The sequence below is a fragment of the Vidua chalybeata genome, chromosome 5 (genome assembly GCF_026979565.1).
Source record: "Vidua chalybeata isolate OUT-0048 chromosome 5, bVidCha1 merged haplotype, whole genome shotgun sequence".
NCBI classification, from domain to species: Eukaryota; Metazoa; Chordata; class Aves; order Passeriformes; family Viduidae; genus Vidua; species Vidua chalybeata.
In genome coordinates this window covers 47,020,696-47,043,806 of record NC_071534.1, presented here as the reverse complement: position 1 = coordinate 47,043,806, position 23,111 = coordinate 47,020,696, and the positions used below count along the sequence as shown (strand labels likewise).

Below are 23,111 nucleotides of genomic sequence, written 5' to 3'. Positions count from 1 at the left end.
AACTTATAAAAGATTACAGTGAAAATATTATCAAGTTTGGCTTTCAGTATTAACTTCCATTTTTCCTCCTAGCTATTGATAAACAAGGTATAACTTCATCATTGATTTTTTTAATCATATAACCATAGAAATGGCAGTTGAAAATTACAGCCCTCCACTGGTCACCTAGTTCTCCTCTTAAGATATGTGTTCAGTCTCCCTTAGACATTTGAATAAAGAAGGTGAGATCACCTTCTTTAAATGATAGCTTCAATCACACCCTTTAAATGATAGCTTCAATGGAAACAGACTAGGTGAAAACAGTTTTTCCTTCAGCACAGTTTTAAACACACAAAATGAAAATATACCATTTATCATAGAAGTATATGTGATTATGAGAAAACATCTTAGTTATAGAAGATACCCCCTACAATTACAGACTCTAATCTACTATCTGAGAAAAAAGTGGAAATATTATATATACTCAGAGACATGAAAGGGTGGGGTTTTTTTACAGACTTATATAACAAGGATCCCCCATGCTCTTTTATAACTAAGAAAACATTAGCATTAAGAACAAGTAGAGCCAAACAAAAATGGCCCTGCACAACAGAACAGCTGGAGCTGAACACATTACACACATGTGGCATGTGCATCAAGATACTTTGCTTTGTACTGCTGCATAGGTTTGGTCCATTCTTCAAACACTTGCCCTTGTTTAGCTTCATCATCAGGAAGGTTCAATGGGAGGCTAGTCTATGATACTTTTCAAGTACAGTCCTGATTTGAACTAAAATACTAGATGCTGCAGAAGCCAATTAATACTAAGATGGCAATCATTCTTGTCCTATGTATAAGACCACATTATTTTTGTTTTCCATGGCTAATTTCTTTTGCTGTGGCAGATTTATATCTTTTGTCTCTTTAGAAAAGTATTTTCAGTCATATGGAGGAACTCAGCTTCATAAGCCAACTCAAGAACAGGAGCAACTAATTTGCAGACAATGAAGAGCTTTGTAATTTAGCTGTAGGGCTTCAAAATGAATTTCTCCAAAGACACAGGACGTCTCAACGACAAAATACCCAAAGGTTTCTATTTCATCATGAATTGTAGAGGACTTTACAGTAATGTATGCATGTTAGGGGATTTAGAATGATAAATTTCAACATGCATGCATCAAATTATTGCAAAATCAATTAAAATTTATCTAGAAAAATTTGATCAGTCACTGATTTTTGCAGGTCAAAAATTAGAAATACATCCTGTACTAACATATGGCCAGGGATTGCTCATATGAGTGCGCAGTTTCAGATAGTCCATCTGGAGCCCATCTCCCCCATGTTTAACACCTTCACCAGAAACAAGAACTGAGAGACAACGACCTCTTGGGGGAAGGTTGATGACCTTGATTCTGCTCTCAATAATGTCTCAGAAACCATTTATCATATCTTGCAAAAATACGGGTATAAGATGCACCCTGAGAAACAAAATACCATTTAACTGCTCCACTGAAGAGCTCTTTCTCCCTAAAAGACCTGATGACAGACCATTTTTTCCCCTGGGCTAAGATACCAGCTAAAACTGTGATTCTTTCTCTGTCAGAGTAAAATTAGGAGAAGGAGGTGGAGAGAAAGGGGATCAAATTTTAGCTTTATTCCACTGATGCTGCCGCCTGTCAGTAAAAAGATGAAGGTCTGAAATCCCATCAGTCTGGATTTGCAGATCTGAGGAGGAAGAATTAGTATTTTTCTGTTTTTGCAGAAAACTCCTTGATGTATGGCTTCATTATTGAATGTTAACAGCTTCGGTTTAAATTACAAATGAGGTTCTATTAGCATAACCCGTACTTGGTTTCTATTTAAAAATATGATTTTCGCCAAAATTGTGTCAGCTGAGAACCTACATGTTTTCATTTGTGGCTACAGATAAAGGAGAGAAGCAATTTTATATTACACTAACTCAAAATATGGGGTTTAGAATGGAAAAATATTAAAGAACACTTTTAAGATACTACTGATATCTCCTTCAACAGGAGGGACAAGAGGTGGTCCTTAGGAATGATGTACCAAAGGCAGCCATAAACAGGCAGCAGTGCTGAAGGGGCAAAACCCAAAATGTCTTTTACAATTGTCTCTCCAAAACAATTTTCTAAATATGATTATTTTAAAAACCCTAAATTGTATCATGGAATAACTGTTTAATTAGCTTTTGTTTCCATCATGTGTGTTTTCATCAAAACATACTACACAGCAGATGGTTTCTGCTCTTTTACTTTTCAACTATAGTGTTTGTGTCTTGCCCTTGAGAAGTTGTTTTTGTCTAATGCATCTCCTATCGATGTTTTAACACATAAAAATAGGCTGGTTTTCTGACACACACATGCATCAGCATATCGGAACTTATGAAATTGTTACACTAAATGGCCAGGTTCCAACTGCACTGTTTGCACAGTGTTATCTTCTGTAATATTACGTAGCGCTTCAAGCTGTACAACAGCAGAGATCCAGCAGCCTGAGCCAACTATCACTGCAAACAAGCAGGCTGTTTGGAATGATTTTGGTGTTGGAATGCTTATGTTGGAGTTACTGTTTGCCCAGACTAAGTCAATCTGTTTCTCTATGCCTTTTGAGCTCCATGTGGAAAATACTGACACTTCCTGAATTACCTGTGTGCAGCAAAGGTACAGTAACCAACTTACCATAAAAATGAGATGGTGTTTCTTCATTCAACCCACCCAAGTCTTAGCAGTGCTCCACAGGGGGATAAGATAATATTAATTCATTGATATCATCTGTAAAGTTCTTTGAAATCCTCAGATGCAGTGGATTATTAATATTATTACGACTTATGCCCCAAAGTATCTCACCATGCTTTGTTAGCTGTATACAAGAATCCCTTCATTACCATCCAAATGCCTCTACCTCTGAAACATGACAATGCAGAAGTTTGCCAACAGACAATAATTCTTTATAAACATTTACTGATCTTCTATGAAGAATATTCTCTTACATTAAAAATGTATGTTTCACACCATTTCCAGTTCCTGAACAGCACAATGCCAGGGAACTGTAACTGCATGCAGGACACCAGACTCCATAAAAACATCATAAAGACTCCATAAAAACATCATTTTAGTAAAAGGCATCTGCTTAAGCTGGCATCCTTACGTAGCCCATCACCCAGCTTTCACTCACTTACACCACAGGAAAGACCTCTCAAATCAAAGTAATATGACTCTACCCCTCACAAAGTAGAAAAAGAATGAAATTGACAGTCAGAATGGCATAAGGTCCAATCAATTGATGCTCTCAACCAATTCAAATTAGATTCCAATTGGAATCTAATCCAAAATCCTCTAAAGAGACCTTATATAGGCTGAAGAAATGAAGATATGCTGGCAAAAAGTTTTGTTTTCTTTCTTGTTTATCTGCAACCTGAGATAAGATGCATAGCACATAGGTAGTTTTAGAACAACTATCAACACATATTTGTATTTGCTAAAAATGTCTGCAAGAGTCAGAACATATTTCCCTTTTCCCTATTTGAAAATTCTGGTTGCTTTTAAATTTTAAGTCAGAATAACAGTATGAAAGGAACTTGATTCACTTTCTGCATGGAATGGGATTGAGCCCATGTGAAATTTTCTATTATTAAAAAGCCCTTGCTGACTTAGATGCCTATGCTGTGGAAAATACTTGTTCTGTTAACTTTGATGCAGTCATTAATGTGTTTCTTGAACAGATACTCCTCAGGTTTCTATACTCAGATTCATTCACTGAACCCAGATATTCTCAGCCTGTTGGATCTCCTCAGTTTAACCCTCGAACAGGGTCAGGACAAAGTGTCATAAAATTTACAGTTCAATAAAAATAGGCACAGTTCTTCAGTACTCAAACATACGCTGTTTAGTGGCATCTTGGCTGAACTGCCCTTTTCATTTTCTAAGAACTAGGGTCTTTTGGGTTTTTTGTGATAAAGCATAAAATTCTATTGAAAAGTAAACATTCTTAAAGTTGCAGAAGGATGGGAATAATACAAACCAAATCCAAATAAAGTCAGACAATCTTATAGGCTTGAAAAAAAAAAATAAAGCCTATAACACTTGTTTCAAGTACAAAGAGACAGCCTGCCAGCTTTGGTGAAGCTTTGTGTATTTACCAGTGAGAATCTTGGCCAGCAAGTAATGGTGCGACAGTGTTTCTAAGGGAAATATTTTATTCTTGTTTAGAGCATATAACTTAGTGATACTGGGATACAAACATTGGTGAATGTTATTTTGTGCAAATATTAGAAGAAGCAACAGAGAAAGTAAGAACAAATTACTAACGTGAGCTTTTCTCCATTCTCTAAGCACTTTCTTTAGGCCAATTTCCAACACTATTATAAAAAAAAACCAACAAATTGCTTCCTCAGCCAAATGCAGATTCCAGGAATCAGTATTTGCTGTAGCTTTATGCTATAATACATGCATGCTGCTACTGTGCAATACTGAACTAAATGTATCACTTTAAATAACAGTAAAAGGATGGAAACAAAATGAAATATACACCTCTAATACAAAATGTAATATTCAAAGCAAAATTATAAATGAGAGAAAAATTTTATACACCCCAGTAAGGGTTAATCAGTCAACCATGAGTGGAAGTACAGAAACAGTGCTTATCATGAGCAGTCCTGTGCATTTCTGAACAACAGGACAAGAATAACTGAGACCATCTTTGAAGCATATTCAACTGCTGCCCATAGTCTCATCACAGTGATGCTATAAACACGTATGAAGTAAGTCTAGCCCTTCCAGGTAATAATTCAAATACATGGCAATTAGACATAAAAAGACATCTGATAATAAATTACACCACAATTTCTATGTCATATGCCTACATTTTAGCTAAAAAGTAAATAGAGCCAGCATAGATTACTTCTAATGCTTTTTAGACACATTCAACTATTCCATGGCAAGAAAGTGCTTTCAGTCCTTACCCATGAAAAGTAGGACTGAAGAAGGTGTTATATTATCCTGGGTTAGCCAATGCAGTTGCCATTACTCAAGTATAGACAACAGTTTAAATTACTAAGGAAATCTAAAATACTTCAATACAAATGGAAAACAGCATTTCATCACAATCTCATTTAACAGAACACATTACCAAAATTAGCTGATAGTAGAGAAAATTGTTTCAAATTGGAAAGCCACCTAAATTCTTGCTCTTAAATTAACTGAGAATGCATTTTTGTCTGTTATATTAGCACCAGATTTTTTCAATCTTCTGTTATAAGCTAAAATGCCAACAATGCCAGAATCTCACAATACATCCCTTTTATTGCCTTACTAGAAATTAAGTAATGACACAGAGTTAAAACATTCGCATTTCTTAACCTAGAACCCAAATATCAGAAAACACCCGAAGTCTATATATAATTTGGAGTTAATATTAAAATGGCATTTGAAATTCCTTGTTTTAATGGTTTCATACAATATCTAAAGAGATATGGAAAATGTCCTTTTAATAAGCTTGTACATATCAACTTAACCATAAAGAGATAATTTTTAAAATAATTTTGTTTACTAGTATGAATGCAGGATACTTTTGTGAATGTCAGTGATAACATTTTTGCCTCTTAAGTCTCAAATTATGCCACATGAGAAGGAATGTATCTGTCTTAATGTTTAATAGAAAAGTTAAAAGTCTAAATTTGTGCCAGTCACCTCAGGTTGCTTTTATTGTGAGTGACAGGAAACAGACATCTCTAAAGAAGGAATTGTCTTATCTAAAGACAGAAATAGAAAGAGGATATGGGAATCCTCCCCTGGAAGTCTCCATCTCTCTTCACTGACTAAAGAAGCCTATGGTGACCAGCTCAGATTTATACCACCTATAGGTTTAGATGGCTAACATAATGGGAAATTAATCCCATTCTTGACACCCTTCTCAAATAGCATTTGGGAAAAGTAAGCATAAAATACAGAAAACCAGAATTACCAACAAGTGTAAGAATCAAAATACACTGTCCCAGAAAAATTAAAAAAACAAGACCCTTTTGAAAAAGCAGGGGATCTGTAAATTTGAAATGTCATACAGTGTTTGATCTCCAAGCCAGGACAGACTCAGTCATTTCTAGAAGATTAAGAATATACAAGGACTATTTTCAGAATATGCTGACAAAGTAATATGCCTCTTCTGTGTATGAGTAAGCAGCAATTTTCAAAAGCTTATAATTCAGTGCAATAAGGACAGACATTCAGAGGCATGGTAAAAGACACATCTTAAAACCCATTAAAGCTTCCCTTTCAAATTCCAAGTCCTTGCTCAAAAGCAAGGAAGAGGTCATAGACCTTTTTTTAGACCGTTTTTTTTTCCCATTTTCAGGAATGATAAACCCATCTCACAGAAACTTTTGCAAAGACACTCAGGCTATAGCAAAACTGTGGGCAAAAAATGTCTGCCAAATTAATCAAAGTTAAAATTCAAGAAAGCTGACATTTGAAGAGTAGAGTCCCTTGCTCCTAAGTATTTCAAAACACAAGGAAGCCCCTCAATCACATATTCATAGAAGATAGAAGGCTATGTTGTCAAGTCTCACCGTACATTTGCCCAGTTTTTATACATTTACATTGGCATCCTCTTTAAGTATGGACTGTCCCAGAATGGTCATTTGCAAGTAACTGACAACACAGCTTATAATGAAATTCTTAGTTCACTTTACAGGTCTCACTGATCTCTAAAATCTTCAGGAAGACAGCTATTTCTATTGTGGATTAATGGAGCTCACCTGCAAGAGTTTCTTCCTAGTTATGTCTTTTTTTTTTTTTTTTTCCAAGCACAAAATGGTACTAAAAATGTATTATTCTTTCCATGGATCAAGTGAAAAAGATGCTATTTTTAAACATCTAGAATCCCCATCATGTGACTGTTCACATCACGTGAAACCTGGTGCTAATTAAAAGCTAAAAGATAATTTCACAGGCTTCAATGTGATTTTCATAGTTACAATCACAAGTCTTTTAAATATAACTTAACACATTTTAGAAAGCTTGCAAATTCTGCCATGTCTCGTTTTTGCCAAAACTTAAGTAAAATACTAAGCTGAATAACTAAATACGTCAAAATAGAAAAATTTTTTTTAAATTATTGTCAAACATAAAATCGCATAATATTTCTGATTTTGCTTACCTATAAATAACTCCAAAATCATGGAATAACTGAGATTAGAAGGGACCTCAGAAGCTCATTGAATCTAAACTCCTGATCAAGCAGGGTCAGATGCAACAGGCTGCTTGTCCATTTGGGTTTTGAGTATCTCCATGGATGGAGATTCTATAACCTCTTGGGCAAGCCTCTCCAGTGTTTGACCATCCTCAAGATAAGAAAGTTTTTTTTTATACTATTTTTCAATGGAAACATAATTTAATAATCTGTATGTAGCTTGTACCCACTGCCTGTCATCCTGTCACCAGGTGTCAATGAGAGAAGTCTAGCTCTGTCTTTTTTACACCCTCCCATCTGGTATTTACTGTGAGAATGAAATGTTACTTAGTATTTCACTGTTCAGGAGACAAGGATCTTGAGCCTAAATTAGTCCAACCACTAACCATTCGATATCACCCAACCCACACGTCATGTTTGGTGCTATACCAAATCAGGCTGCCATCTTCAGAATTCAGAAATTATGTATGCATGTATGAATTACACAGCATCATGCCTGCACTATAAATCACGACATAACACCTGCTTACTTGCTAGCCACTTATGACCGTCTACTGGTTTTGGAGAATTTAATTTACAAGGGACACAAAAGACAGCACTATCGCAGTACGAAATGCACAACAAAACAGCAGTTCCCCATTAGATAGTAAGTAAGGGTGCCTCACATATTTTTTAACTCTTATAAATGGCAAAGCACTAAAAATATCTATAAGGTCTGAGACTATTGCTCACCAAGGAATTTAAGCAGCAGAAACTAGCACAGCTGCTATCATGTGCTCCCGCACACTTTTGGCTGCTAATTCCTACTCACATCACCCTTTGTACCAGTGACAGCCCTTGGATGGCCATATGGGAGAAGGCTGGGATAAACCCAACTGAAAACAAAACCAAACAAATAATTGGCTATTTTCAGTCTGGTCCATTCTCCAAATTTATGAACAGCTACATGTGCTGAGTGAGCAGAATGACAATATGGGGAGGAGAAAAGAAGCTGGCACTGCGTCTTACACAGACGTGCCAGGTTAAAGTATTCATTGAACATTTAGTCTAAAGCTAAGCAGTGAACACAAGCTATTCAGTGAGTAATACTGCATTCCTTAAGCACTGCTTTCAGAATGAGATGGATTGGCCTCTGGAGATGCCTGCCCCTCTCCTGAGGGTAAGCAGAATCTAGAATGACTGAAATACAGCTACTTAGTTTCTATGTATCTAAATGACCAATAGCTAGATGAGTAGAAAATGGTAGAAAACCAGGTTTTTGATTCTTACGGCACTTCAATCCCATTATCAATTGCCATTTGGAAAAAAAATAATTGTAGCATAGCTTACCATCACACTAACATCAAAAGGGTATGTATTTTCTGCATGGTCCACAATTTTTTCCTAAACCATATTTTACATCTATAAGCAGTATGTTTCAGTGATGGGGTACTGCATTCCTCCCACAGGGCCTATAAATCCACAGTAGAAACATAGCCATAGTTCAGTTATAAATCACTTACATTTCTTCAGAGTCACTTTGTCACTTTGCTGTGCTGTGGGAAGGTCTTTTCCTTTTTGCTCAAACTGGTCCTCCTTCCAAAACTGTCTGTCACGTCTATGGCAGATAAGGACAAAAGGTCCTTAACTTTCACTTGAAGTTATCTAAGGTAAAAAGGGAAAGGAACACAGTAAGTGCAAGCATCCATATTGTATTTTATTGCAAGGTATTACGACCATCTCTTTAAAACACACTTCAGTGTCATCCTTACACACATGTATTGCACACCTAGGAGAAAATCCCACACATTTCAAATCTTTCTTTCTTTGTATGAATAGTCACTACTCCTAGAGCAGTCACCTGCTTCACTTCCGAGACTCATAATAAAAAGATTGTATGTCTTTGAAAAAGCAAGTGTACAAGTTAAAAGATGATTTCACATTATTGATTATTTATTTTGTATCACAAAGACACTGTGACTACTTTTGGCTGGGATCAAGTAGGAAGTCACAATTTGTTGGGTTTAGGTTCACTATAAATCATCCTGCCTAGCCAGTACTGATAAACATTTTAATCTGAATCTTCTGTTAAACAAAACAGTTCTATATTGCACTACATTTTACTGCTCAGAAAGTGAGACCTGGGAGTCCTGATAGATAGGTCTCATTGAAATTTCTTCATGAAAACTTAAAACTCACCACTCCATCAGAGTCAAATCTATAAATTAAATACTAAAAATTATTTAGAAAATAATAAAGGACAAAGTGTAACATGTCATTTGCCATCATATTAACCCCTATCTTGAAAAGCATGCTCCACTCTCTTGTCCAGCACAGAACACAAAAAAGGGAACTAATTAGCAAAGGTTCAGAGGAGAAAACATACAAGATCAAAGGCTTAAAACAGTTTTCATATATGAAGAAGAATTCTGTATGCCACCAATATCCAGACTGGAAAAAGCTGCCTTAAAGAAGGGCATGATAGAAAAAACAAAAGTCTGAAGATGGAAAGACTGCACAGACATTGTATGTTCCCTATCCTTTGAACTGAAGAACTACCTAATAAAAGCCAAGTTCAGAAGAAAAATGGGAGTTTCTTCTCCACAAATTGTGTCACAGAACTGTGAACTTCTTCCCAAGGATGCTGTTTATGCAAGGAGGTTTTGAAAGTCAAGAGGACGGTGGAGGTAATCCTCAGAAGACAGCCACCAAACTGGAGATGGTGACAGCTTAAGAGAACCATTGGTCTGAACCAGGATGAGCAGTCCTATCTCCTTGTACAGTCACTTATGTTAGTGCAAATTCAACAAATTTTATATCCATTTTACACCACTCACAGTAATGAGAATTACTGCATTAGGTACAGGGAGTCTAGTCTTAGTTGCATTTGAAGTACAGGCTAGATCCTTTTGAACACCAAAGTGAAATCCCATGGTTCTCTGTATTTTACTATATGCTTAATAAATTTGATTGATTTTTCCAAAACACCATCACCACTGAAAAAAAAATAATATCAAATGTGGTAGCAAAGTCTTACTGTAAAGCAGCAGTAGCATTCTTCTCCCCAGTCCACAGTCCCAAAGCAGCCAGGGCAGAGGGCTACAAAGCAAGGTTCTGCTTCTCAAGTTGTTCGCTGGTCTCATGGGTTTGAGTCTAACTTCATCCACATGTTCCCACTCAGTTCAACACTTATATAAATGCAGGTCAGCATCTCCATTTCCCAAGTTTCATCTCAAAGTAAACCTTAAAAATCATATACTCTGTATTCCAATATCTTCTCTTTTGCTTTAATCTCTAGGATACAGCAGTGTTTCTGATTTATTTTGGGTAAGTGCAGATCAATTAAAATTCCTTCAGGGAAGCCTTCTGAACCAGCAGAAAGTGAATGACTGTCATCAGGAACAAACACTTTTTGCTGTCATGGACTGGCATGTCACACTTTTGAGCAAAAACTATGTTAATTAATTCCATCCTTACCTACCAGGTGTACCAAAGGAATATAACCAGTCCTTTCTGCTGTCTTACTAGATACAGATCTCTGTGTCTGTGAACCAAGTATCCCTATATGTAGAGCTGTGCATTGGCACATTATATGAAGAAGCAGCCTGTACTAGCACAAAAAAACATAGCAGGACAGAAATAACTTTGTTCAGACATCAGTATGCAACCAAAATCCCTTTTGCAGGATGCATGAATTAATACCCTCAAATATCACCCAAAAAACAGACTTTTTCCAGTATATCTACATACATACCTATTCATTAACACTCTTTTTAGACCCTACAGTGAGGAATTTGTATAACTGACACTTTTTTTGGTCAGTTTGAAATACTGGATCAAAGTATGTTTACTGTTCAACCTATTCTCCTCTCTGAAAATGAAGAGTCTGCTACAATGTTTGCTGTTCTATTTGCTTCTGCAGCTTAAATGGCTTCACTGAGGATGAAAGGAAATTCACCATACAGCATGCTAATGATCAAAGACTCATGCACCACTGTCCTATAGCAACATTTTAGGCTACCTCTCCCTTCTATTTGTCCAGTTTTTCTGTTTAGAATGTTAAGGGTAGGAATACAACCAGACAGCTCAAAAGGTATTCAAAGTCTGTTTGATATCCTTCACATCACTTTGATACTAACTATAAATCAGGGCAAGCTGTACCAAACAAGAACCAAATGTTTTAGCATTGATATATGAGCAAAGATAAGCTTCTTGAAAAATGACAAAATTTAGAGACGTGGGTTCTAGGTATACTACAGAAGGTAAAATACTATTGCAGGATAAACCTATTGAAAACAATTTGATAGTAGCTATAACAAGTCAGAATTATCATCACCACTAAAACACCAAGAAAAAACCACGTGAGAACAGGTGGCTACCTACTGGTTGTCAAATAAAAGCATTGATTTTTACTCTTTCCATATGTGGTTTCAAGTTACCATCAACAAGTTTACAAAATCTTCCCATGAATATCATCTTGACTCTATCAAAGAAGTGCACATAAAGGGGGAAAAGTTGATACACAATTATATCTATCTAATGCAAGCATCAGAAATCAACAGCAACCCCAAAAAATTGTGTAAACTAAGAATGCTTTCTTTTAAACCATTTGTTATATAATATCACTTGAAGGTTAAATAAGCACTCATGCCTGCTTTAAAAATTTATTCCATATATTCCTTAATTCAATTATACCTGGTAGAAATCCACTTATATCAGATACATGAAGAAGTTTTTACATTAAGTATTTCTTAGATTATGTTTTTTTTTAATTTCTGAAATAGCACAGTGATACAAGTAACCTGCAATTTTAAATACACAAATATATTTCAGAGTACACACATATTAATTTGGGATACTAAAAGCTACACTTTTGTGGAGGCTCACACAATTCCCATAAATTACCTAACACACAAAGTAAAAGCTACATATCATAACGTGATCTTATTAACGCAACAGTCACAGGACTTTTTTGGCAATTCATAAATATACAGCTGCATTACAAAGCCATCCCAAATAAGCACTGATAAAATACTTTATCTCTTGACTGTTGCATATTTTTAGAGTTTTAGAGTTAGAGTTGCTAAAGAAAAATGCATTAAAGAAAAAAAAGTATTTGAGGGCTATACAAGGAAGTTTCTTAATTCTTTTGGGATTATTATGATACAAAATTTCATTTTTGTAGATAAGCATCTTATTAATTTTACTTTCAATACCTATAGCCTATTTGGTGTAACTAAGGAAAAAAACAGAGTAGAACGTGGCCTGATATCATAGTATATAAAATCAAGGACTGGATTGGAGTTTTGATTTTGTTTTGGTTTAAGATTGAACGATATTTACTCTCATTTCTAATTGCATAGACTGCCTAATGCAGAATTAAAATCCTGTGTCTTTAGAGCCATGTTTATCTAAATGCCTTTACCCAAATATCTTATCTCAAAAAACATAAACTCACAAAAATAATTACGGCTTTGCTAATAAATGCCAAAAATATTTTTAAGAAATATGCATTGAAACAGTGACAAAAGATATAAATATATCTGTACTGAAGTCTCTTCCAGCTGATCTGTCGTATCATTGTCCTAATCTGGAAACAAGACAATGAGTAAACAAGAGATTAACCATGATGTAAATAATTAAAGTAATAAAGGTGTTATATTGCAAACCTCTCTAAATGTTGTGCTATTAAACTGAATGAAGCTGTTCGGTTTGTCTGCAATTTAGAAACCTCATTATAGTATGATCAAAAAAAACCCCAGTGCTTCAGAAACATTGAGTTAGCAGTACTTCCCTTCTCCTACATAATAAAAAAGAAAGGTAGGACAAATTATGTATCTACAGGTAAAAGGGTCCTTCTACTATGCATCACTGCCATGAAGATAATCAAAAACCTTACTTATGTTTTTATATAGATCTCCTGCAGGACCTGAAAATACATGCTAAAATTCATAGCATCTATTCCTCTCATCAGTTGTATACCAAATTCTTAAAATCTTCTGGATTTGGCTTATCATTAAGATTTATTTATCTTGCAGATTTAGCCAATATTTATTTAAAATATATCGACCAGAAATACAACCTTAAACTGAATTGCAAGAGGATAGAATGGCACGAAAGCAAAAGAAAGACTTATGTCTAAATAATTCCTTGCATGGCTACCTGTCCACCATCCCGAAGGAAATGATATATTGATGAGAGATGGATGAGAGAAGACACAGGCTGACTACCTCTACCAGACAATCCACCAACCAAGATAGAATACTGGATTTGGGACAAACACATGTAATTCTTGTTAAATTGCTGTTAAACTAAAATCCAAGCTTGGGAAGATTCAATAGATAGTGGTAAATTTGTATAGTACTTCTTGTGGCAAATATGTCTGGGAATGTTTTACTCCAGTCATCACCAGTGGGAAAAGTGCCACCTCCTTTCCCCTATATTACTTCCAGCTCTATCTGCCCTTCTCTTTCTAACATTAGGCTGTCATTCAACACAGAGACATGCAGCAGGAGCTGAAGAAATGAATGTTGAGCAGTTCAGTGTGATTCCAGACAAGGAGCATCACACACAATTCAGCCCATCAGGGTTATGCAATCAACACCAACACAAATGTGATGGTAGCAGGAATTCAAGTTCGGTTTTTAATCCACCTTATTGCTAACTAGTTTGGATCCCTGTCACTTGAGAGAAGGCTACTCATTCATGTCCAGTATTATTATGGTGCTGCAGCACTCCTGTAATACTGGCAGGGGCGTAAAAGTTTTCTGCAGAGAGAAAGATGTGAGAAATTACATAAAATTCCATTCAGCTTTTTTTCCCTCTATTTCTCCTTTTTCTCTTCTCTCCCACTATCCCTTTTGCTGAAAACACTGTCCCCCTATGCAGCTCTGTGAGGAACACAACACATGCATGGAGCCAGCAGGGACAGGAAGACAAGAAGCAAGCAGTCAGTGACAGCCGGGATCCCTCCTTGTCACCTTAGGCAATGCCAGACCACGATGGGCTTAGGCAGGATGGAGCGAGAGTCAGCGATGCTGAAGCCAGAGGTACAAGGGCATGAGGTTTTAAAAACAGATTATGGGTGATGAAACTCTGGACACTGTGGCAGGCCAGACAACAGGAGCATATGTTTATTTGAGGGGATGATTTACATTGTTATGCAGAAAAAGGTAGGGTTTAACGTGAACATGTCTGTCTGTGCTTGATCTCACAGACCTATTTGCTTCTGAGTGCTGTAAATAGGATGACATCCTTGGGATATCTTTAAATTCAAAATTTTACTTCTGAACTTTGGCAGATTGGAACATAAATAAATGTTCATTTACACAGGAGTTTTCTAGGAGAGTTAGGTTTATTTTATTGTCATCATTTTATTGACTGGTATATATTTCTCTCACAAAGCAGTGCAAATCACTTTTTTGAATAACTGCTATTTGTACTGTCTACTTCATTTCACACATACAGAGTGTACAGCAGTCTGGAGGTAAAGGTAAAGTTTCCAGAAAATGCAGCAGCATAATGACTTAAACCTCTCCAATCTGGAGCCATAGCAGCCCTAACTTCCCTAATCTTCTTCAGCTCCACCTGCAGACTCTCACTTCTCCCTTGTGCTGACTTCAAAACAGCCCTGCAAAACAAGTGAACAACTTTTGACTAAAACACAGTCATCCTTGCGAGGGCAAGAGAGGAGTAAGGAGACGTAACATGGATAAGGTGAGATCACACAATTGTGATGTGGCACAGCTCACTCCAGTGTGGAAGCTCAGCCTGTGTGTCTTGGAGTGTAGACTGATGAACATTTCTTCCAGTGGCAGAGGCAAGACCAGTAATACCTCACCCTTCCCAGCACTGGCCATTGAACTGTGCCAAGGAAGGCATGCATGGAGCTATATGATCAGCCATACTGAGAAACTAGCCTAGATTAAAAGTAAACTGGCTAAATAAAAGCTGTTTTCAAACTCACAGAGTCCACCAGACCCACAAAACACCGTACAAACGTTTTTAGAGGTATAGCAATGAGGAGAAGGAACCAAAAGATGCTTAAGCCAGTCCTACAGCATTTACCACCCCATGATCTGATTAGCCTGTGGAGTCCACAGTCAAAAGCTATCAGTTATCACTGCAGCCTAGCAAGCACCCTCATCCCCAGCTGCCTCCCCCTCCACTCCTCTCAAGCCTACGAAGACACACTAAAAAGAAGCACAAAGACCCACAGTACAAATGAGAAGTGTAGTCCCTGGGGCACAGGTGTAGGCTCTGTGACAAGGACAGGCTCCAGAAAGGCAGCGAGGACTATGGCATTAACACTTAGCAGCTGCTGGGTTTAATTTACATGTCTTAGAGAACTGGGGCCCATTATTAGAATGGATGTACACTGGCCTGGCATGCTTTGGTTTATTATCATTACACTTGTACATAGAGGTATGGACATGCTTATGTTCAACAGCCTAAACAGTCTGTCGTTAGTATTTATATCATAAACTGAAAACTAAATCCAAGTCTATTTTTTTGGCCTTAAGATTGAACAACTTTTTTAAATTTCTAAAAGGAAGCCCTAAATTCTACTTTATATCCCTTTTCATTTTAAAGATATTTGATTCTTACAATGTATTTATCACAATTTTTTTTCCAAATGACATGGCTGAACTGTATCTAATATGAAGTACCTAACTTACATAAACATCATTTAGAGCACACATAAAATAATTGTGGTCCATCATTCTATTAAATTATTTTACACTTTTTAATAGTTTTTTTTTAAATAAATGCAGGAAGGCAATCATTAACTTAAACCTTACTATGAGCTATCAGTTTGTAAACAGAGCAGCGAAGTATGGTATGATGGAACTCATAGTTCAAGAAATTCTGGGGTTTATATTTAAAAATTTTCAGTTTGTTTATATATTAATTTTCCACATATTTAAAAACTAATAATTAAAAAAAAAGCCTTAGAGAAAATGAGGGAAATATTTTATCTGTATTTCTCTTCCAATTCCATTTGGACAACAGTATTTCCTAAACGTAGCCTATTCACTGCTGGATATGTAATTACCTTCAGTTCATAGTCTAGACATTAATTCTTTCGTAGTATTTAAGACTCCTTGTAACATGCTTGCTGCTTTAAGTAAGCAAGGCTAAATCTTGACCAGATAAATTAGCAAAGAATGCAATAAAAGCTGCAATAAAAGAACTTTATCCTCCAAACCTTCAAGTTGCTGCTAAATGAGATTTCTTTGAAATGCAGATCAGTTGAACTAGATTAGTGAATTTTAGCTCCTGTCAACATCATAACAAAATACAAATACAATTGTTCACTGGCCTTATCTCCATGCTTCCATCTGCTGCCTTGTTATTTACTTTCCTTGATTTACTATGCAGATCTAAATAAGACACATCAAGGAGGGCTTACAACACAATGGCTTCTTAAGCTTTACATCAAGGTATTTGAAACTGAAGCCCTGAAAGGGCTGCCATCAAAGACATATCTCTAATGAACTTCCATATCAGAGAGGTTTGGTATTTAATACTGCTGTGAAAAGAAAAAGCTACAAATCAGAATGGCCTATGAAGGAAAATGTCTGCAAATCTTGATGAGATTAGCACCTAACAGAATTAATATCCCAATAAAAATGATATCTGGTTCACTGAAGAGTTAAAATTCCAACCTTTGCAAAAATAATGCCTAGTGTCAGAATGGGAGAACTCAGCTGACAAGGTTGAAAGGTCAGGGGAGTATTCTTTCTTCTCCACAAAATGTTCAAAAAGCATTTTTGCTGGTGGCTTGATTAAAATACTGTTGACAAACTAGCCATGGAATGAAGCAATTAAAAGGTGACAGCGCTACTGTGGTACTTTCTGCAACAGTGGAATTTTACAGTATCTTTAAAAAAATTAGCAGCAAAGTCATGGCAAAATAACATAATCTAAAAGGACAGCATGCAGCAATTCTTCATCAATTTTACTATTTCCCTTTCTCCCCCACAGCAATCTATGGCAGTGCAGGATAAAATCTTCTGTCAGTTTGCTTTAAAAAAACATCCTTAAGTGCCATTTCTATTGCATGCCACAGCCCTACTTGTGAAGTGCAATAAACAAAGACGTTTCCTCTTCATGATTTAAACTCTCTTTACATACCTGATAGATTAAACGAATATAAACATCTTAGAGTTACCAAAGCTCAGGCATAACCTTGTTAAGTAAACCCCCAGTTCTTGCAGTGTGCTGCTATTTGACAGGAATTTTTTTGCTGGGCATTGAAGTACATAAACAAATGATACTTTTCTTTCTTAAGAAAACATTTCAATCATTTATGTTCTTCTATAGCAAGGGAAGATCCCACAAGCGTGTTCTGTACTGTGGATCAATCAGCTCCAAACCGAAGTAGACATGTTATATGCTTCAGTGCCTGGAAATCATGCTGCAGGCTCACCAGATGATGAAAACAGAGGTATGCAGTGTAGGGGAGCCCCACATGGCACCCAATGGCTTCTGGGCATGTCAAACTTCACAACTACCCTACAGTCAATGACAGCAAACACCTTCCCTTTACTTCTTGCCTCCAAACATGTACTTGTCTTTCTACCCTCCTTCCAAATTGCAAGCAGTCTTCCAGAAACAAAGCCCCAAACAGAAGCAGTATCCCATGGCTGCACTGCAGAAACCACAGTTGTCTTCTTGCTGTATTTCACTGCATACAGGATGTGTTCCAGGCTTACTTATGGCCAAAAGAGACCACTACTTTTCCTTGTTTAATGAAATGACAAAACAACAGATTTGTATACGTAGAAGCAGGTGCTGTAACAGGTTTGACGACTCTTGACCTAAAGCATGTAAAATGATTTATCAGCAACAGCTGCCCCTAAGGTATTTGGGCTCCGACGGACAGTCAAAACTTCACCATCTGCACCGCCGTGTGTTAAAAATGACAATCTGAATTAAAAGCTGGTCAACAAATCTCATATAACTAATGCCTTCCATATCTTCATCCATATGTTGAATTCCCAAGACACACAACACTTGGATTATCTATTATAAACACCAGTCTTTGAATCTAAATAAAATAAGACAATCTAGAAAGATGTGAAAGTAAGTGTGTAGCAGTTGCTACCTATTCGCAAAACAACTACTCAAATAATACTTTGAATGCACATACATTTGAAATGCTTCTACGATTTCACATCATGACATACACATCTCTTTCTTCAAAGGAGCATTATACATCTTTTCAGAATTAAAAAGTAGCTATAAATATCTACATAGCCTAATATAGGGCCTTTCTTGAATGCCCTGACAAAAAACCCGACTGATGGCAAAGCATCTCGCAGCATCTGCGTGTTCTCTGCACAAGGAAGGTATCCCAGGGTAGTGAGGTTTGCACTTTGCATTCTGATTTTTCTGTGTGAAGGGGAAATGCGTTTTTTCCCCCCAGACCAGAGGAGGGAACCTGAGAGTCTGAATATGACCCTCTGGTGAACACAGTGACTTGTTCTGGAGCTATGTTAGCAGAAGGTAGTACCATATGCCCCAAGCCCCAACTTGGATGCTCTTTCTACAGTCTAATGTGCTTGTCAAAAGATGTTAAAATCACAGATTTACTTTCTCTGGATATATTTTATTACTGTAAAAAGCAAAAAGGAAGGCAAATACAATGTATTATGACTTTATAGACTAGCATCCAAAATTTACTTCCTTCAGTTAAAACTGCAATATCTTTTTTTATCAGTGAATAGTTTCTGATGTATTAACATTACAATGTATTAACATTACAGCTATCTTGTGTTTGATATCAATCAGTTATTGTAACTCTTAATGATTACAAACTACATTCTAAACTTCAGCATAAATAATTTTCCTTCTCATACAAACGAGAGAAAATACAGCTCATTATCTCAAAATGACTGAAAATTACTGAACTTTGCTCCACTGAATTTCACTGAACTATTAAATATTTCATTTTAAAGACTCAGAATACTAGATATCTTACCAATGTAATATAGGCAGGAAAATTACTAAAGTAAGAAAAAACTAATCCATGAAGCACATACTGGAAGCAAATCTAAAGTAACCAAAAATGTGCTTCATAGCATTTCTAAAGATAACTTAAAATGTGGTGGCAAACATTTCCTTCAGCTCGTATTTTGGACTTTAGTTTTTAGAAGAAATACAAGTATTTTTTAAAATATATATTTATGCAAATAAATATACTTGCACACACTGGTAAAAGACAGGAGGTAGTTTTTTCTCAAGTAAATCATAAAATTATCTTCCAGAATTTGTTAAGATTCAATTATCTTTCAAACAGTTACAATTTCTTGCAAAAACAATGAAGATTTGAGAAAAAAATAAGTTTGATTTATTTACTTGTTAGGTTGTAACTGTCTGTTGAGAGATACAGTGATCCCCTCAAGAGCATAAATATTTAGACAAATCTTAAAATGTGTATTATATACTTGACAGAAGGTATTTACATGACAGCCCAGAGCCTAAGCAATCTGATATGAAATATTTCCCCATAAAACAAAGTCAAGTTAGAAAAAAAGTGCAGCTCAGCCACATAAAGAGGCTTGAGATTAAAAACATAAGCATTTAGAAAGAGATTAGCCATATAAGTGTTTGCGTCAAAATTGTGATAACCTTCATCCTACTTCCCAATTCAATGGATCCTATGTCTGAGTTGATGAAAATAGAAGATGAGCAGCACACAGCATTCACTGTGTGCCTTCTTTTACAAAGCTGTTTAATGCCTGCTCGTTATCTGCTGCCCTCTGCTCCCAGCGGTGCCACATGCCAGGCAGGGCAGGGATGCCCATCTCACCCAGCCACCAAGGGCAAGGTCAGGGGCTGGGCTAGGAAGCTCAGCTGCCTCAACTACACTGACAAGGTGGTGTCCAAGAGAGACAGAGATTGGTGAAAGGTGGAAACAAGCCTTGCAGTCCTTGTTGGAGAAGGTGGACTCCTGCCATCTCCCTGAAACATGGCACAGCTCTCCCCAGCACAGATGCTGTGGAAGCTGAGAGCTCAGTTACCACTTTGTGACCTACTTACTGTATTTTATCTCGGTGGTATTAAACAAACTACCTATTTTGGGACCAGATATTTTATCATGGACTTTGGCAGTAACATACACATTCATCAAGGACAATTCTAAAGCACCACCATGACTCAGGAGAACTCTCCCTCCCTCCACAAAGACCATGAAGAGTGAGACTTGGAACCCCAACATGGCCAAAAGAAACTGCCAACACATAAGAAACATGTACAGAAAAATCAGACAAATAAACTTACAGGCATAATCTCCCACTATACTTTGTTCCTTTCAAAAGGCAGATGAGCTTTGGAAGGAACACTGGAAGGAACACTGAGCTGACTCCATGCAGCCATTGGGCACTTCATAATTGTGAATTGCTGCCACCAAGCAGCAACTTACCAGTAAAAATGTGTGAAAGGTTTGTAAGAATACAAGTATTAAAAAGCTATCATGTGAACATGGAGGACCTTTTACACTCCTGTCAGAGAAAACAAGTAGCTCAGGAGAACTATATCAATAGAAAGATGATGCAAAAGCAAAGACCAAACGGAGGACAAGGAGCACACCCAGAGTCGAACACTAAATAGGAAACACCTGGTGAAATAATTTAGGCTTGAACCATTTTTACTTGTTTTCATGCAATACTAAAATCAGATTAATCCTACCTAACTTTAAACATCTACAGAGGATATAATCTCTGCCTAATACAGTGCTCCTAGCAGAGCCTGTGGCTTTCCTCTGTATGGAAAGCCAGGGAGAGGGGCTCTTCCAGCTCAGGAGTGTAAGTGAAGCACCTGATATTTGAATGGATGAATCCAGCCAAGGTTAGGATGAAGCACAAGAGGGAATGGACTGTAAGTTATTTGGAAGAGAAGAAGAACTGTTGGATACTTTTCTAAACATAATGGATCTTGAGTTTGAAAAAAATCCAACTTTAATTAATAGAAAAAGATTCATTTGGTCCAGATCATACATCAAATTCTACAATGGATATCTCCACAGAGGAACACAGATTTCTTTTTTCCCTTTTATTTCAGACTTTTTAAGTGTCTATTATTGAATTCTGTGAACTTAAGGGTATTTGCTAAGTTAGAGACGGAACCAAACATTTTGCTATATTTAGCTATATCTTTCAACATTTGAATAAATGAAAAGCTAAGATATGAGGGTAAAAAAATGCTGGGGATATTTGTTTTTAAAGCCCAAAACAAAAATCAAAATCCCAGCACATATGGACATCATGTATTTGTGGACTGTAACAAACATAACACTTGTCAAAGACATTATTTCTTATTCTGCTCTCCTTTCAAATTATAAAGCAATCTTAACATTGAAAACGGTTGCCTTTTGTAAAAATGTGTGCCTTAGATGAACATGGAATGGTTCGTTCCCACAGACTTATTTACTTAATATATTAAGGTGCTCAGAGAGGTCATCTTTATGTTTGCACCACATAAAATATTGATTATTATTATTTTATAAAAAATAAGGTGACAACTAATGCGTTTTCAGATATAATCTCTCCACTAAAATATATTTCCTTTGTTTACATACAATTCTCTTTTAAAATTTAAAAGTGGAATCTTTAAAGTGGAAAAAAACAATTACAAAATGTTCTTTATTTGCAATTAAATTCCAAGGCTGCAGAATACTGTATCTGTCCCAATTTTAGAGAACTGCTTAAGGCATCTGCCAACCAACTTTCAAGAGGATTAGCTGTAATGAAAATGCAATATATGTAAATACAACCACGTATTTAAACGTCAAATATTTCAAACACAATAGAAAAATTACAAATTCAAAGTTATCTTTTCAAACATAATTCTATCAACTCTTTTCATGAAAGATAAAAATTTAGAAATGATATTTTTATACTGTACAAAACATACAATGTGGCAACATATTAACTTAGCCTTCTTAATGTATCTCATTATTGAACTGAATGTGTCTTCTTTATGAACACACAACATACTCCATCTTTAACACCAATTTCACATACTTCAGATTCACTCTGTAGATTCAGAAGAATCTTGTTCCTTGTTCTAAAGCAAACAAAAGTAAGGTAAAGTATGAACTTTAAAAAGCACATTTTCTTCTGTGCTCTTTGGGTATCTTGTTTACTTGACATGATGTACAATATTAGCACAGAGAAAGAATACAATTACAAAAGAAAATAAAATCATGCAGCTAAAACTCTTCTGACTTCAGACACATTTTTCTCATCTCTGGATGTGGTACAACCTTGCTGTGAACTATTAGCTTTCCAGTACTTACAGACAGACGGTTTCATACTGCTCAACAGAGATTACTGCTGTCTATCTAAATAGGGCTTACAGTGGCATCAGCATATTTTATTAACTCAGAACCATAAATCCTATTCTTATGTGCTTTAAAAGACCAATACTCCTAGGGTCAGTTAAATTTACAACAGAGCGGCACCTACAAGAAAGATGCTTCACACTTACTGTGAATGTTATTTGTTTGGAATATGCTGCTTTCTCCTTGGAAATTCTTATATATCTTGGAAGTTTAATAAACAGTATTTCAACACTGAGACAAAACAACAGTTTTCCAAGCAGATTTTTAGCTCATTGCAACATCACACAGTACCCCAATATACTTTATAATGCCTCACCACAGAGGTTTTCTTCATGTTTCAAAGTTCTCCACTCTTGGCATGATGAGGAGATTTAAACTTCTGCTCTTCTGTGAAGCTTTATTTATAAACATAGGCCATTATCAAAGTTCTAAAATTTGGGGATTTGATTTTAAAGTAATAAACAAATTTTAATCAACATCTTCTTGAATTTTGGACTGTTTACTATTTTATCTTTTATTGTAACACAAAATTACTCACTAGAACTTCACTCTCAAGTAACAATATAACAATTCAATGCTATCACAGCTGTGAAAGAAA

The 23,111-nt window shown here is 36.1% G+C and overlaps 1 protein-coding gene across 1 annotated transcript in view; it reads right to left on the bottom strand.

Moving 5' to 3' along the window:
• The window catches only part of FOXP2 (forkhead box P2), a 404,617-nt gene that overhangs the window by 334,645 nt on the left and 46,861 nt on the right, over window positions 1-23,111 (bottom strand). Inside the window, exon 4 of the mRNA XM_053942772.1 lies at window positions 8,688-8,829. The gene's annotated coding sequence lies outside the window, so the exon portion shown is untranslated. The remainder of the gene's footprint in view (window positions 1-8,687; window positions 8,830-23,111) is intronic.